This window comes from Chroicocephalus ridibundus, chromosome 4 (genome assembly GCF_963924245.1).
Source record: "Chroicocephalus ridibundus chromosome 4, bChrRid1.1, whole genome shotgun sequence".
Lineage (NCBI taxonomy): Eukaryota > Metazoa > Chordata > Aves > Charadriiformes > Laridae > Chroicocephalus > Chroicocephalus ridibundus.
The window spans coordinates 71,880,388-71,898,037 of record NC_086287.1 but is presented as its reverse complement, the minus strand read 5'-3'; positions in this window follow the sequence as shown (position 1 = coordinate 71,898,037).

Genomic DNA, 17,650 nt, shown 5'->3' with positions numbered 1-17,650 from the left:
AAAGCTCTTTGGGAACCGCTTGCGCGGCCACACAGACCTGGGGGCTGCAGGCTTTCCTGCTGCCTTCAGCCTCAAAACCACCCTTTCCCACTTGGCGGCGCGACAGGCACAAAAATGGCTATATTTCTGGAGACTGGTCCCTTTCCCAAAGAGCCAGCAGGGAAAACTATGCCTTGTACTAAAGCTATTTGGGAACCGCTTGCGTGGCCCCACAGACCTGCGGGCTGCAGACTTTCCTGCTGCCTTCAGCCTCAAAACCACCCTTTCCCACATGGCGTCACGCCAGGCACAAAAATGGCCATATGTCTGGAGGTTGGTCCCACGCCCAAAGAGCCAGCAGGGAAAACTATGCCTTGTACTGAAGCTCTTTGGGAACCGCTTGCGTAGCCCCACACACCTGGGGGCTGCAGGCTTTCCTGCTGCCTTCAGCCTCAAAACAGCCCTTACTCACTTGGCGTCGCTCCAGGCACAAAAATGGCCATATGTCTGGAGATTGGTCCCACGCCGAAAGAGCCAGCAGGGAAAACTATGCCTTGTTCTAAAGCTCTTTGGGAACCGCTTGCGTAGCCCCACACACCTGGGGGCTGCAGGCTTTCCTGCTGCCTTCAGCCTCAAAACCACCCTTTCCCACTTGGCGCCGCGCCAGGCCCAAAAATGGCCATATGTCTGGAGACTGATTCCACGCCCAAAGAGCCAGCAGGGAAAACTATGCCTTGTTCTAAAACTCTTTGGGAACCGCTTGCGTAGCCCCACACACCTGGGGGCTGCAGGCTTTCCTGCTGCCTTCAGCCTCAAAACCACCCTTTCCCACATGGCGTCACGCCAGGCACAAAAATGGCCATATGTCTGGAGACTGGTCCCACGCCCAAAGAGCCAGCAGGGAAAACTATGCCTTGTTCTAAAGCTCTTTGGGAACCGCTTGCGTAGCCCCACACACCTGGGGGCTGCAGGCTTTCCTGCTCTCTTCAGCCTCAAAAAACGCTTTCCCACTTGGCGCCGCGCCAGGCACAAAAATGGCCATATGTCTGGAGATTGGTCCCACGCCCAAAGAGCCAGCAGGGAAAACTATGCCTTGTTCTAAAGCTCTTTGGGAACGGCTTGCGTAGCCCCACACACCTGGGGGCTGCAGGCTTTCCTGCTCTCTTCAGCCTCAGAAGAACCCTTTCGCACTTGGCGCCGCGCCAGGCACAAAAATGGCCATATGTCTGGAGATTGGTCCCACGCCCAAAGAGCCAGCAGGGAAAACTATGCCTTGTTCTAAAGCTCTTTGGGAACCGCTTGCGTAGCCCCACACACCTGGGGGCTGCAGGCTTTTCTCGCGCTTTCAGCCTCAGAAGAACCCTTTCGCACTTGGCGCTGCGCCAGGCCCAAAAATGGCCATATGTCTGGAGACTGGTCCCACGCCCAAAGAGCCAGCAGGGAAAACTATGCCTTGTTCTAAAGCTCTTTGGGAACCGCTTGCGTAGCCCCACACACCTGGTGGCTGCAGGCTTTCCTGCTCTCTTCAGCCTCAAAAGCACCCTTTCCCACTTGGCGCCGCGCCAGGCCCAAAAATGGCCATATGTCTGGAGATTGGTCCCACGCCCAAAGAGCCAGCAGGGAAAACTATGCCTTGTTCTAAAGCTCTTGGGGAACCGCTTGCGTAGCCCCACACACCTGGGGGCTGCAGGCTTTCCTGCTCTCTTCAGCCTCAAAAGCACGCTTTCACACTTGGCCCCGTGCCAGGCACAAAAATGGCCATATGTCTGGAGACTGGTCCCTTTCCCAAAGAGCCAGCAGGGAAAACTATGCCTTGTTCTAAAGCTCTTTGGGAACCGCTTGCGTAGCCCCACACACCTGGGGGCTGCAGGCTTTCCTGCTGCCTTCAGCCTCAAAACCACCCTTTCCCACTTGGCGCCGCGCCAGGCCCAAAAATGGCCATATGTCTGGAGACTGATTCCACGCCCAAAGAGCCAGCAGGGAAAACTATGCCTTGTTCTAAAACTCTTTGGGAACCGCTTGCGTAGCCCCACACACGTGGGGACTGCAGGCTTTCCTGCTGCCTTCAGCCTCAAAACCACCCTTTCCCACTTGGCGCCGTGCCAGGCCCAAAAATGGCCATATGTCTGGAGACTGGTCCCACGCCCAAAGAGCCAGCAGGGAAAACTATGCCTTGTTCTAAAGCTCTTTGGGAACTGCTTGCATAGCCCCACACACCTGCGGGCTGCAGGCTTTTCTGCTGCCTTTAGCCTCAAAACCACCCTTTCCCACTTGGCGCCGTGCCAGGCCCAAAAATGGCCATATGTCTGGAGACTGATCCCACGCCCAAAGAGCCAGCAGGGAAAACTACGCCTTGTTCTAAAACTCTTTGGGAACCGCTTGCGTAGCCCCACAGACCTGGGGGCTGCAGGCTTTCCTGCTGCCTTCAGCCTCAAAACCACCCTTTCTCACGTGGCGCCGCGCCAGGCACAAAAATGGCCATATGTCTGGAGACTGGTCCCACGCCCAAAGAGCCAGCAGGGAAAACTATGCCTTGTTCTAAAGCTCTTTGGGAACCGCTTGCGTAGCCCCACACACCTGGGGGCTGCAGGCTTTCCTGCTCTCTTCAGCCTCAAAAAACGCTTTCCCACTTGGCGCCGCACCAGGCACAAAAATGGCCATATGTCTGGAGATTGGTCCCACGCCCAAAGAGCCAGCAGGGAAAACTATGCCTTGTTCTAAAGCTCTTTGGGAACGGCTTGCGTAGCCCCACACACCTGGGGGCTGCAGGCTTTCCTGCTGTCTTCAGCCTCAGAAGAACCCTTTCGCACTTGGCGCCGCGCCAGGCACAAAAATGGCCATATGTCTGGAGATTGGTCCCACGCCCAAAGAGCCAGCAGGGAAAACTATGCCTTGTTCTAAAGCTCTTTGGGAACCGCTTGCGTAGCCCCACACACCTGGGGGCTGCAGGCTTTTCTCGCGCTTTCAGCCTCAGAAGAACCCTTTCGCACTTGGCGCTGCGCCAGGCCCAAAAATGGCGATATGTCTGGAGACTGGTCCCACGCCCAAAGAGCCAGCAGGGAAAACTATGCCTTGTTCTAAAGCTCTTTGGGAACCGCTTGCGTAGCCCCACACACCTGGTGGCTGCAGGCTTTCCTGCTGCCTTCAGCCTCAAAAGCACCCTTTCCCACTTGGCGCCGCGCCAGGCCCAAAAATGGCCATATGTCTGGAGATTGGTCCCACGCCCAAAGAGCCAGCAGGGAAAACTATGCCTTGTTCTAAAACTCTTGGGGAACCGCTTGCGTAGCCCCACAGACCTGGGGGCTGCAGGCTTTCCTGCTGCCTTCAGCCTCAAAACCACCCTTTCCCACTTGGCGCCGCGCCAGGCCCAAAAATGGCCATATGTCTGGAGACAGGTCCCACGCCCAAAGAGCCAGCAGGGAAAACTATGCCTTGTTCTAAAGCTCTTTGGGATCTGCTTGCGTAGCCCCACACACCTGGGGGCTGCAGGCTTTCCTGCTGCCTTCAGCCTCAAAACCACCCTTTCCCACTTGGCGGCGCGACAGGCACAAAAATGGCTATATTTCTGGAGACTGGTTCCACGCCCAAAGAGCCAGCAGGGAAAATTATGCCTTGTTCTAAAGCTCTTTCGGAACCGCTTGCGTGGCCCCACAGACCTGCGGGCTGCAGACTTTCCTGCTGCCTTCAGCCTCAAAACCACCCTTTCCCACATGGTGTCACGCCAGGCACAAAAATGGCCATATGTCTGGAGGTTGGTCCCACGCCCAAAGAGCCAGCAGGGAAAACTATGCCTTGTACTGAAGCTCTTTGGGAACTGCTTGCGTAGCCCCACACACCTGGGGGCTGCAGGCTTTCCTGCTGCCTTCAGCCTCAAAACAGCCCTTACTCACTTGGCGTCGCTCCAGGCACAAAAATGGCCATATGTCTGGAGATTGGTCCCACGCCCAAAGAGCCAGCAGGGAAAACTATGCCTTGTTCTAAAGCTCTTTGGGAACGGCTTGCGTAGCCCCACACACCTGGGGGCTGCAGGCTTTCCTGCTCTCTTCAGCCTCAAAAGCACGCTTTCCCACTTGGTCCCGTGCCAGGCACAAAAATGGCCATATGTCTGGAGACTGGTCCCTTTCCCAAAGAGCCAGCAGGGAAAACTATGCCTTGTTCTAAAGCTCTTTGGGAACCGCTTGCGTAGCCCCACACACCTGGGGGCTGCAGGCTTTCCTGCTGCCTTCAGCCTCAAAACCACCCTTTCCCACTTGGCGCCGCGCCAGGCCCAAAAATCGCCATATGTCTGGAGACTGATTCCACGCCCAAAGAGCCAGCAGGGAAAACTATGCCTTGTTCTAAAACTCTTTGGGAACCGCTTGCGTAGCCCCACACACGTGGGGACGGCAGGCTTTCCTGCTGCCTTCAGCCTCAAAACCACCCTTTCCCACTTGGCGCGGTGCCAGCCCCAAAAATGGCCATATGTCTGGAGACTGGTCCCACGCCCAAAGAGCCAGCAGGGAAAACTATGCCTTGTTCTAAAGCTCTTTGGGAACTGCTTGCATAGCCCCACACACCTGCGGGCTGCAGGCTTTCCTGCTGCCTTCAGCCTCAAAACCACCCTTTCCCACTTGGCGCCGTGCCAGGCCCAAAAATGGCCATATGTCTGGAGACTGGTCCCACGCCCAAAGAGCCAGCAGGGAAAACTATGCCTTGTTCTAAAGCTCTTTGGGAACTGCTTGCGTAGCCCCACAGACCTGGGGGCTGCAGGCTTTCCTGCTGCCTTCAGCCTCAAAACCACCCTTTCCCACATGGCGTCACGCCAGGCCCAAAAATGGCCATATGTCTGGAGACTGGTCCCACGCCCAAAGAGCCAGCAGGGAAAACTATGCCTTGTTCTAAAGCTCTTTGGGAACCGCTTGCGTAGCCCCACACACCTGGGGGCTGCAGGCTTTCCTGCTCTCTTCAGCCTCAGAAGAACCCTTTAGCACTTGGCGCCGCGCCAGGCACAAAAATGGCCATATGTCTGGAGACTGGTCCCACGCCCAAAGAGCCAGCAGGGAAAACTATGCCTTGTTCTAAAGCTCTTTGGGAACCGCTTGCGTAGCCCCACACACCTGGGGGCTGCAGGCTTTCCTGCTGCCTTCAGCCTCAAAACCACCCTTTCCCACATGGCGTCACGCCAAGCACAAAAATGGCCATATGTCTGGAGGTTGGTCCCACGCCCAAAGAGCCAGCAGGGAAAACTATGCCTTGTTCTAAAGCTCTTTGGGAACCGCTTGCGTAGGCCCACACACCTGGGGGCTGCAGGCTTTCCTGCTCTCTTCAGCCTCAGAAGAACCCTTTCCCACTTGGCGCCGCGCCAGGCCCAAAAATGGCCATATGTCTGGAGACAGGTCCCACGCCCAAAGAGCCAGCAGGGAAAACTATGCCTTGTTCTAAAGCTCTTTGGGATCTGCTTGCGTAGCCCCACACACCTGGGGGCTGCAGGCTTTCCTGCTGCCTTCAGCCTCAAAACCACCCTTTCCCACTTGGCGGCGCGACAGGCACAAAAATGGCTATATTTCTGGAGACTGGTTCCACGCCCAAAGAGCCAGCAGGGAAAATTATGCCTTGTTCTAAAGCTCTTTCGGAACCGCTTGCGTGGCCCCACAGACCTGCGGGCTGCAGACTTTCCTGCTGCCTTCAGCCTCAAAACCACCCTTTCCCACATGGTGTCACGCCAGGCACAAAAATGGCCATATGTCTGGAGGTTGGTCCCACGCCCAAAGAGCCAGCAGGGAAAACTATGCCTTGTACTGAAGCTCTTTGGGAACCGCTTGCGTAGCCCCACACACCTGGGGGCTGCAGGCTTTCCTGCTGCCTTCAGCCTCAAAACAGCCCTTACTCACTTGGCGTCGCTCCAGGCACAAAAATGGCCATATGTCTGGAGATTGGTCCCACGCCCAAAGAGCCAGCAGGGAAAACTATGCCTTGTTCTAAAGCTCTTTGGGAACGGCTTGCGTAGCCCCACACACCTGGGGGCTGCAGGCTTTCCTGCTCTCTTCAGCCTCAAAAGCACGCTTTCCCACTTGGCGCTGCGCCAGGCACAAAAATGGCCATATGTCTGGAGACTGGTCCCTTTCCCAAAGAGCCAGCAGGGAAAACTATGCCTTGTTCTAAAGCTCTTTGGGAACCGCTTGCGTAGCCCCACACACCTGGGGGCTGCAGGCTTTCCTGCTGCCTTCAGCCTCAAAACCACCCTTTCCCACTTGGCGCCGCGCCAGGCCCAAAAATCGCCATATGTCTGGAGACTGATTCCACGCCCAAAGAGCCAGCAGGGAAAACTATGCCTTGTTCTAAAACTCTTTGGGAACCGCTTGCGTAGCCCCACACACGTGGGGACGGCAGGCTTTCCTGCTGCCTTCAGCCTCAAAACCACCCTTTCCCACTTGGCGCGGTGCCAGCCCCAAAAATGGCCATATGTCTGGAGACTGGTCCCACGCCCAAAGAGCCAGCAGGGAAAACTATGCCTTGTTCTAAAGCTCTTTGGGAACTGCTTGCATAGCCCCACACACCTGCGGGCTGCAGGCTTTCCTGCTGCCTTCAGCCTCAAAACCACCCTTTCCCACTTGGCGCCGTGCCAGGCCCAAAAATGGCCATATGTCTGGAGACTGGTCCCACGCCCAAAGAGCCAGCAGGGAAAACTATGCCTTGTTCTAAAGCTCTTTGGGAACTGCTTGCGTAGCCCCACAGACCTGGGGGCTGCAGGCTTTCCTGCTGCCTTCAGCCTCAAAACCACCCTTTCCCACTTGGCGCCGTGCCAGGCCCAAAAATGGCCATATGTCTGGAGACTGGTCCCACGCCCAAAGAGCCAGCAGGGAAAACTATGCCTTGTTCTAAAGCTCTTTGGGAACCGCTTGCGTAGCCCCACACACCTGGGGGCTGCAGGCTTTCCTGCTCTCTTCAGCCTCAGAAGAACCCTTTAGCACTTGGCGCCGCGCCAGGCACAAAAATGGCCATATGTCTGGAGACTGGTCCCACGCCCAAAGAGCCAGCAGGGAAAACTATGCCTTGTTCTAAAGCTCTTTGGGAACCGCTTGCGTAGCCCCACACACCTGGGGGCTGCAGGCTTTCCTGCTGCCTTCAGCCTCAAAACCACCCTTTCCCACATGGCGTCACGCCAAGCACAAAAATGGCCATATGTCTGGAGGTTGGTCCCACGCCCAAAGAGCCAGCAGGGAAAACTATGCCTTGTTCTAAAGCTCTTTGGGAACCGCTTGCGTAGGCCCACACACCTGGGGGCTGCAGGCTTTCCTGCTCTCTTCAGCCTCAGAAGAACCCTTTCCCACTTGGCGCCGCGCCAGGCCCAAAAATGGCCATATGGCTGGAGACTGGTCCCACGCCCAAAGAGCCAGCAGGGAAAACTATGCCTTGTTCTAAAGCTCTTTGGGAACCGCTTGCGTAGCCCCACAGACCTGGGGGCTGCAGGCTTTCCTGCTGCCTTCAGCCTCAAAACCACCATTTCCCACTTCTCGCCGCGCCAGGCACAAAAATAGCCATATGTCTGGAGACTGGTCCCACGCCCAAAGAGCCAGCAGGGAAAACTATGCCTTGTTCTAAAGCTCTTTGGGAACTGCTTGATAGACCCACACACCTGCGGGCTGCAGACTTTCCTGCTGCCTTCAGCCTCAAAACCACCCTTTCCCACTTGGCGCCGTGCCAGGCACAAAAATGGCCATATCTCTGGAGACTGATCCCACGCCCAAAGAGCCAGCAGGGAAAACTACGCCTTGTTCTAAAACTCTTTGGGAACCGCTTGCGTAGCCCCACAGACCTGGGGGCTGCAGGCTTTCCTGCTGCCTTCAGCCTCAAAACCACCCTTTCTCACGTGGCGCCGCGCCAGGCCCAAAAATCGCCATATGTCTGGAGACTGGTCCCACGCCCAAAGAGCCAGCAGGGAAAACTATGCCTTGTTCTAAAGCTCTTTGGGAACTGCTTGCGTAGCCCCACACACCTGGGGGCTGCAGGCTTTCCTGCTGCCTTCAGCCTCAAAACCACCCTTTCCCACATGGCGTCACGCCAGGCCCAAAAATGGCCATATGTCTGGAGACTGGTCCCACGCCCAAAGAGCCAGCAGGGAAAACTATGCCTTGTTCTAAAGCTCTTTGGGAACCGCTTGCGTAGCCCCACACACCTGGGGGCTGCAGGCTTTCCTGCTCTCTTCAGCCTCAGAAGAACCCTTTAGCACTTGGCGCCGCGCCAGGCACAAAAATGGCCATATGTCTGGAGGTTGGTTCCACGCCCAGAGAGCCAGCAGGGAAAACTATGCCTTGTTCTAAAGCTCTTTGGGAACCGCTTGCGTAGCCCCACACACCTGGGGGCTGCAGGCTTTCCTGCTGCCTTCAGCCTCAAAACCACCCTTTCCCACATGGCGTCACGCCAGGCACAAAAATGGCCATATGTCTGGAGGTTGGTCCCACGCCCAAAGAGCCAGCAGGGAAAACTATGCCTTGTTCTAAAGCTCTTTGGGAACCGCTTGCGTAGCCCCACACACCTGGGCGCTGCAGGCTTTCCTGCTCTCTTCAGCCTCAGAAGAACCCTTTCGCACTTGGCGCCGCGCCAGGCACAAAAATGGCCATATGTCTGGAGATTGGTCCCACGCCCAAAGAGCCAGCAGGGAAAACTATGCCTTGTTCTAAAGCTCTTTGGGAACGGCTTGCGTAGCCCCACACACATGGGGACTGCAGGCTTTCCTGCTGCCTTCAGCCTCAATACCACCCTTTCCCAGTTGGCGCCGCGCCAGGCCCAAAAATGGCCATATGGCTGGAGACTGGTCCCACGCCCAAAGAGCCAGCAGGGAAAACTATGCCTTGTTCTAAAGCTCTTTGGGAACCGCTTGCGTAGCCCCACACACCTGGGGGCTGCAGGCTTTCCTGCTGCCTTCAGCCTCAAAACCACCATTTCCCACTTCTCGCCGCGCCATGCCCAAAAATAGCCATATGGCTGGAGACTGGTCCCACACCCAAAGAGCCAGCAGGGAAAACTATGCCTTGTTCTAAAGCTCTTTGGGAACCGCTTGCGTAGCCCCACACACCTGGGCGCTGCAGGCTTTCCTGCTGCCTTCAGCCTCAAAACCACCCTTTCCCACATGGCGTCACGCCAGGCACAGAAATGGCCATATGTCTGGAGACTAGTCCCACGCCGAAAGAGCCAGCAGGGAAAACTATGCCTTGTTCTAAAGCTCTTTGGGAACCGCTTGCTTAGCCCCACACAAACTGGGGGCTGCAGGCTTTCCTGCTGCCTTCTGCCTCAAAACCACCATTTCCCACTTCTCGCCGCGCCATGCCCAAAAATAGCCATATGTCTGGAGACTGGTCCCACGCCCAAAGAGCCAGCAGGGAAAACTATGCCTTGTTCTAAAGCTCTTTGGGAACTGCTTGCATAGGCCCACACACCTGCGGGCTGCAGACTTTCCTGCTGCCTTCAGCCTCAAAACCACCCTTTCCCACTTGGCGCCGTGCCAGGCCCAAAAATGGCCATATGTCTGGAGACTGATCCCACGCCCAAAGAGCCAGCAGGGAAAACTACGCCTTGTTCTAAAACTCTTTGGGAACCGCTTGCGTAGCCCCACAGACCTGGGGGCTGCAGGCTTTCCTGCTGCCTTCAGCCTCAAAACCACCCTTTCTCACGTGGCGCCGCGCCAGGCCCAAAAATCGCCATATGTCTGGAGACTGGTCCCACGCCCAAAGAGCCAGCAGGGAAAACTATGCCTTGTTCTAAAGCTCTTTGGGAACTGCTTGCGTAGCCCCACAGACCTGGGGGCTGCAGGCTTTCCTGCTGCCTTCAGCCTCAAAACCACCCTTTCCCACATGGCGTCACGCCAGGCCCAAAAATGGCCATATGTCTGGAGACTGGTCCCACGCCCAAAGAGCCAGCAGGGAAAACTATGCCTTGTTCTAAAGCTCTTTGGGAACCGCTTGCGTAGCCCCACACACCTGGGGGCTGCAGGCTTTCCTGCTCTCTTCAGCCTCAGAAGAACCCTTTAGCACTTGGCGCCGCGCCAGGCACAAAAATGGCCATATGTCTGGAGATTGGTTCCACGCCCAGAGAGCCAGCAGGGAAAACTATGCCTTGTTCTAAAGCTCTTTGGGAACCGCTTGCGTAGCCCCACACACCTGGGGGCTGCAGGCTTTCCTGCTGCCTTCAGCCTCAAAACCACCCTTTCCCACATGGCGTCACGCCAGGCACAAAAATGGCCATATGTCTGGAGGTTGGTCCCACGCCCAAAGAGCCAGCAGGGAAAACTATGCCTTGTTCTAAAGCTCTTTGGGAACCGCTTGCGTAGCCCCACACACGTGGGGACTGCAGGCTTTCCTGCTGCCTTCAGCCTCAATACCACCCTTTCCCACTTGGCGCCGCGCCAGGCCCAAAAATGGCCATATATCTGGAGACTGGTCCCATGCCCAAAGAGCCAGCAGGGAAAACTATGCCTTGTTCTAAAGCTCTTTGGGAACGGCTTGCGTAGCCCCACAGACCTGGGGGCTGCAGGCTTTCCTGCTGCCTTCAGCCTCAAAACCACCATTTCCCACTTCTCGCCGCGCCATGCCCAAAAATAGCCATATGGCTGGAGACTGGTCCCACACCCAAAGAGCCAGCAGGGAAAACTATGCCTTGTTCTAAAGCTCTTTGGGAACCGCTTGCGTAGCCCCACACACCTGGGGGCTGCAGGCTTTCCTGCTGCCTTCAGCCTCAAAACCACCCTTTCCCACATGGCGTCACGCCAGGAACAGAAATGGCCATATGTCTGGAGACTAGTCCCACGCCCAAAGAGCCAGCAGGGAAAACTATGCCTTGTTCTAAAGCTCTTTGGGAACTGCTTGCGTAGCCCCACACACCTGGGGGCTGCAGGCTTTCCTGCTCTCTTCAGCCTCAGAAGAACCCTTTCGCACTTGGCGCCGCGCCAGGCACAAAAATGGCCATATGTCTGGAGATTGGTCCCACGCCCAAAGAGCCAGCAGGGAAAACTATGCCTTGTTCTAAAGCTCTTTGGGAACGGCTTGCGTAGCCCCACACACCTGGGGGCTGCAGGCTTTCCTGCTCTCTTCAGCCTCAGAAGAACCCTTTCGCACTTGGCGCCGCGCCAGGCACACTAATGGCCATATGTCTGGAGATTGGTTCCACGCCCAAAGAGCCAGCAGGGAAAACTATGCCTTGTTCTAAAGCTCTTTGGGAACGGCTTGCGTAGCCCCACAGACCTGGGGGCTGCAGGCTTTCCTGCTGCCTTCAGCCTCAAAACCACCATTTCCCACTTCTCGCCGCGCCATGCCCAAAAATAGCCATATGGCTGGAGACTGGTCCCACACCCAAAGAGCCAGCAGGGAAAACTATGCCTTGTTCTAAAGCTCTTTGGGAACCGCTTGCATAGCCCCACACACCTGGGGGCTGCAGGCTTTCCTGCTGCCTTCAGCCTCAAAACCACCCTTTCCCACATGGCGTCACGCCAGGCACAGAAATGGCCATATGTCTGGAGACTAGTCCCACGCCCAAAGAGCCAGCAGGGAAAACTATGCCTTGTTCTAAAGCTCTTTGGGAACCGCTTCCGTAGCCCCACACACCTGGGGGCTGCAGGCTTTCCTGCTCTCTTCAGCCTCAGAAGAACCCTTTCGCACTTGGCGCCGCGCCAGGCACAAAAATGGCCATATGTCTGGAGATTGGTCCCACGCCCAAAGAGCCAGCAGGGAAAACTATGCCTTGTTCTAAAGCTCTTTGGGAACGGCTTGCGTAGCCCCACACACCTGGGGGCTGCAGGCTTTCCTGCTCTCTTCAGCCTCAGAAGAACCCTTTCGCACTTGGCGCCGCGCCAGGCACAAAAATGGCCATATGTCTGGAGATTGGTTCCACGCCCAAAGAGCCAGCAGGGAAAACTATGCCTTGTTCTAAAGCTCTTTGGGAACGGCTTGCGTAGCCCCACACACGTGGGGACTGCAGGCTTTCCTGCTGCCTTCAGCCTCAATACCACCCTTTCCCACTTGGCGCCGCGCCAGGCCCAAAAATGGCCATATGGCTGGAGACTGGTCCCACGCCCAAAGAGCCAGCAGGGAAAACTATGCCTTGTTCTAAAGCTCTTTGGGAACCGCTTGCGTAGCCCCACACACCTGGGGGCTGCAGGCTTTCCTGCTGCCTTCAGCCTCAAAACCACCATTTCCCACTTCTCGCCGCGCCATGCCCAAAAATAGCCATATGGCTGGAGACTGGTCCCACACCCAAATAGCCAGCAGGGAAAACTATGCCTTGTTCTAAAGCTCTTTGGGAACCGCTTCCGTAGCCCCACACACCTGGGCGCTGCAGGCTTTCCTGCTGCCTTCAGCCTCAAAACCACCCTTTCCCACATGGCGTCACGCCAGGCACAGAAATGGCCATATGTCTGGAGACTAGTCCCACGCCGAAAGAGGCAGCAGGGAAAACTATGCCTTGTTCTAAAGCTCTTTGGGAACCGCTTGCGTAGCCCCACAGACCTGGGGGCTGCAGGCTTTCCTGCTGCCTTCAGCCTCAGAAGAACCCTTTCGCACTTGGCGCCGCGCCAGGCACAAAAATGGCCATATGTCTGGAGATTGGTCCCACGCCCAAAGAGCCAGCAGGGAAAACTATGCCTTGTTCTAAAGCTCTTTGGGAACGGCTTGCGTAGCCCCACACACCTGGGGGCTGCAGGCTTTCCTGCTCTCTTCAGCCTCAAAAGCACCCTTTCCCACTTGGCGCCGCGCCAGGCCCAAAAATAGCCATATGTCTGGAGACTGGTCCCACGCCCAAAGAGCCAGCAGGGAAAACTATGCCTTGTTCTAAAGCTCTTTGGGAACCGCTTGCGTAGCCCCACACAAATGGGGGCTGCAGGCTTTTCTCGTGCTTTCAGCCTCCGAAGAACCCTTTCGCACTTGGCGCCGCGCCAGGCACAAAAATGGCCATATGTCTGGAGACTGGTCCCACGCCCAAAGAGCCAGCAGGGAAAACTATGCCTTGTTCTAAAGCTCTTTGGGAACCGCTTGCGTAGCCCCACACACGTGGGGACTGCAGGCTTTCCTGCTGCCTTCAGCCTCAATACCACCCTTTCCCACTTGGCGCCGCGCCAGGCCCAAAAATAGCCATATGGCTGGAGACTGGTCCCACACCCAAAGAGCCAGCAGGGAAAACTATGCCTTGTTCTAAAGCTCTTTGGGAACCGCTTGCGTAGCCCCACACACCTGGGGGCTGCAGGCTTTCCTGCTGCCTTCAGCCTCAAAACCACCCTTTCCCACATGGCGTCACGCCAGGCACAGAAATGGCCATATGTCTGGAGACTAGTCCCACGCCCAAAGAGCCAGCAGGGAAAACTATGCCTTGTTCTAAAGCTCTTTGGGAACGGCTTGCGTAGCCCCACACACCTGGGGGCTGCAGGCTTTCCTGCTCTCTTCAGCCTCAGAAGAACCCTTTCGCACTTGGCGCCGCGCCAGGCACACTAATGGCCATATGTCTGGAGATTGGTCCCACGCCCAAAGAGCCAGCAGGGAAAACTATGCCTTGTTCTAAAGCTCTTCGGGAACGGCTTGCGTAGCCCCACACACCTGGGGGCTGCAGGCTTTCCTTCTCTCTTCAGCCTCAGAAGAACCCTTTCGGACTTGGCGCCGCGCCAGGCACAAAAATGGCCATATGTCTGGAGATTGGTTCCACGCCCAAAGAGCCAGCAGGGAAAACTATGCCTTGTTCTAAAGCTCTTTCGGAACGGCTTGCGTAGCCCCACACACGTGGGGACTGCAGGTTTTCCTGCTGCCTTCAGCCTCAATACCACCCTTTCCCACTTGGCGCCGCGCCAGGCCCAAAAATGGCCATATGTCTGGAGACTGGTCCCTTTCCCAAAGAGCCAGCAGGGAAAACTATGCCTTGTTCTAAAGCTCTTTGGGAACCGCTTGCGTAGCCCCACAGACCTGGGGGCTGCAGGCTTTCCTGCTGCCTTCAGCCTCAAAACCACCATTTCCCACTTCTCGCCGCGCCATGCCCAAAAATAGCCATATGGCTGGAGACTGGTCCCACACCCAAAGAGCCAGCAGGGAAAACTATGCCTTGTTCTAAAGCTCTTTGGGAACCGCTTGCGTAGCCCCACACACCTGGGCGCTGCAGGCTTTCCTGCTGCCTTCAGCCTCAAAACCACCCTTTCCCACATGGCGTCACGCCAGGCACAGAAATGGCCATATGTCTGGAGACTAGTCCCACGCCGAAAGAGGCAGCAGGGAAAACTATGCCTTGTTCTAAAGCTCTTTGGGAACCGCTTGCGTAGCCCCACAGACCTGGGGGCTGCAGGCTTTCCTGCTGCCTTCAGCCTCAGAAGAACCCTTTCGCACTTGGCGCCGCGCCAGGCACAAAAATGGCCATATGTCTGGAGATTGGTCCCACGCCCAAAGAGCCAGCAGGGAAAACTATGCCTTGTTCTAAAGCTCTTTGGGAACGGCTTGCGTAGCCCCACACACCTGGGGGCTGCAGGCTTTCCTGCTCTCTTCAGCCTCAAAAGCACCCTTTCCCACTTGGCGCCGCGCCAGGCCGAAAAATAGCCATATGTCTGGAGACTGGTCCCACGCCCAAAGAGCCAGCAGGGAAAACTATGCCTTGTTCTAAAGCTCTTTGGGAACCGCTTGCGTAGCCCCACACAAACTGGGGGCTGCAGGCTTTTCTCGCGCTTTCAGCCTCCGAAGAACCCTTTCGCACTTGGCGCCGCGCCAGGCACAAAAATGGCCATATGTCTGGAGACTGGTCCCACGCCCAAAGAGCCAGCAGGGAAAACTATGCCTTGTTCTAAAGCTCTTTGGGAACCGCTTGCGTAGCCCCACACACCTGGGGGCTGCAGGCTTTCCTGCTGCCTTCAGCCTCAAAACCACCCTTTCCCACATGGCGTCACGCCAGGCACAAAAATGGCCATATGTCTGGAGGTTGGTCCCACGCCCAAAGAGCCAGCAGGGAAAACTATGCCTTGTTCTAAAGCTCTTTGGGAACCGCTTGCGTAGCCCCACACACCTGGGGGCTGCAGGCTTTCCTGCTCTCTTCAGCCTCAGAAGAACCCTTTCGCACTTGGCGCCGCGCCAGGCACAAAAATGGCCATATGTCTGGAGATTGGTCCCACGCCCAAAGAGCCAGCAGGGAAAACTATGCCTTGTTCTAAAGCTCTTTGGGAACCGCTTGCGTAGCCCCACACACGTGGGGACTGCAGGCTTTCCTGCTGCCTTCAGCCTCAAAAGCACCCTTTCCCACTTGGCGCCGCGCGAGGCCCAAAAATGGCCATATGGCTGGAGACTGGTCCCACGCCCAAAGAGCCAGCAGGGAAAACTATGCCTTGTTCTAAAGCTCTTTGGGAACCGCTTGCGTAGCCCCACAGACCTGGGGGCTGCAGGCTTTCCTGCTCCCTTCAGCCTCAAAACCACCATTTCCCACTTCTCGCCGCGCAATGCCCAAAAATAGCCATATGGCTGGAGACTGGTCCCACACCCAAATAGCCAGCAGGGAAAACTATGCCTTGTTCTAAAGCTCTTTGGGAACCGCTTGCGTAGCCCCACAGACCTGGGGGCTGCAGGCTTTCCTGCTGCCTTCAGCCTCAAAACCACCCTTTCCCACATGGCGTCACGCCAGGCACAGAAATGGCCATATGTCTGGAGACTAGTCCCACGCCGAAAGAGCCAGCAGGGAAAACTATGCCTTGTTCTAAAGCTCTTTGGGAACCGCTTGCGTAGCCCCACAGACCTGGGGGCTGCAGGCTTTCCTGCTCTCTTCAGCCTCAGAAGAACCCTTTCGCACTTGGCGCCGCGCCAGGCACAAAAATGGCCATATGTCTGGAGATTGGTCCCACGCCCAAAGAGCCAGCAGGGAAAACTATGCCTTGTTCTAAAGCTCTTTGGGAACCGCTTGCGTAGCCCCACACACCTGGGGGCTGCAGGCTTTCCTGCTGCCTTCAGCCTCAAAAGCACCCTTTCCCACTTGGCGCCGTGCCAGGCCCAAAAATGGCCATATGTCTGGAGACTGGTCCCACGCCCAAAGAGCCAGCAGGGAAAACTATGCCTTGTTCTAAAGCTCTTTGGGAACGGCTTGCGTAGCCCCACACAAACTGGGGGCTGCAGGCTTTTCTCGCGCTTTCAGCCTCCGAAGAACCCTTTCGCACTTGGCGCCGCGCCAGGCCCAAAAATGGCCATATGTCTGGAGACTGGTCCCACGCCCAAAGAGCCAGCAGGGAAAACTATGCCTTGTTCTAAAGCTCTTTGGGAACCGCTTGCGTAGCCCCACACACCTGGGGGCTGCAGGCTTTCCTGCTGCCTTCAGCCTCAAAACCACCCTTTCCCACATGGCGTCACGCCAGGCACAAAAATGGCCATATGTCTGGAGGTTGGTCCCACGCCCAAAGAGCCAGCAGGGAAAACTATGCCTTGTTCTAAAGCTCTTTGGGAACCGCTTGCGTAGCCCCACACACCTGGGGGCTGCAGGCTTTCCTGCTCTCTTCAGCCTCAGAAGAACCCTTTCGCACTTGGCGCCGCGCCAGGCACAAAAATGGCCATATGTCTGGAGATTGGTCCCACGCCCAAAGAGCCAGCAGGGAAAACTATGCCTTGTTCTAAAGCTCTTTGGGAACCGCTTGCGTAGCCCCACACACGTGGGGACTGCAGGCTTTCCTGCTGCCTTCAGCCTCAAAAGCACCCTTTCCCACTTGGCGCCGCGCCAGGCCCAAAAATGGCCATATGGCTGGAGACTGGTCCCACGCCCAAAGAGCCAGCAGGGAAAACTATGCCTTGTTCTAAAGCTCTTTGGGAACCGCTTGCGTAGCCCCACAGACCTGGGGGCTGCAGGCTTTCCTGCTGCCTTCAGCCTCAAAACCACCATTTCCCACTTCTCGCCGCGCCATGCCCAAAAATAGCCATATGGCTGGAGACTGGTCCCACACCCAAATAGCCAGCAGGGAAAACTATGCCTTGTTCTAAAGCTCTTTGGGAACCGCTTGCGTAGCCCCACACACCTGGGCGCTGCAGGCTTTCCTGCTGCCTTCAGCCTCAAAACCACCCTTTCCCACATGGCGTCACGCCAGGCACAGAAATGGCCATATGTCTGGAGACTAGTCCCACGCCGAAAGAGCCAGCAGGGAAAACTATGCCTTGTTCTAAAGCTCTTTGGGAACCGCTTGCGTAGCCCCACAGACCTGGGGGCTGCAGGCTTTCCTGCTGCCTTCAGCCTCAGAAGAACCCTTTCGCACTTGGCGCCGCGCCAGGCACAAAAATGGCCATATGTCTGGAGATTGGTCCCACGCCCAAAGAGCCAGCAGGGAAAACTATGCCTTGTTCTAAAGCTCTTTGGGAACCGCTTGCGTAGCCCCACACACGTGGGGACTGCAGGCTTTCCTGCTGCCTTCAGCCTCAAAAGCACCCTTTCCCACTTGGCGCCGCGCCAGGCCGAAAAATAGCCATATGTCTGGAGACTGGTCCCACGCCCAAAGAGCCAGCAGGGAAAACTATGCCTTGTTCTAAAGCTCTTTGGGAACCGCTTGCGTAGCCCCACACAAACTGGGGGCTGCAGGCTTTTCTCGCGCTTTCAGCCTCCGAAGAACCCTTTCGCACTTGGCGCCGCGCCAGGCACAAAAATGGCCATATGTCTGGAGACTGGTCCCACGCCCAAAGAGCCAGCAGGGAAAACTATGCCTTGTTCTAAAGCTCTT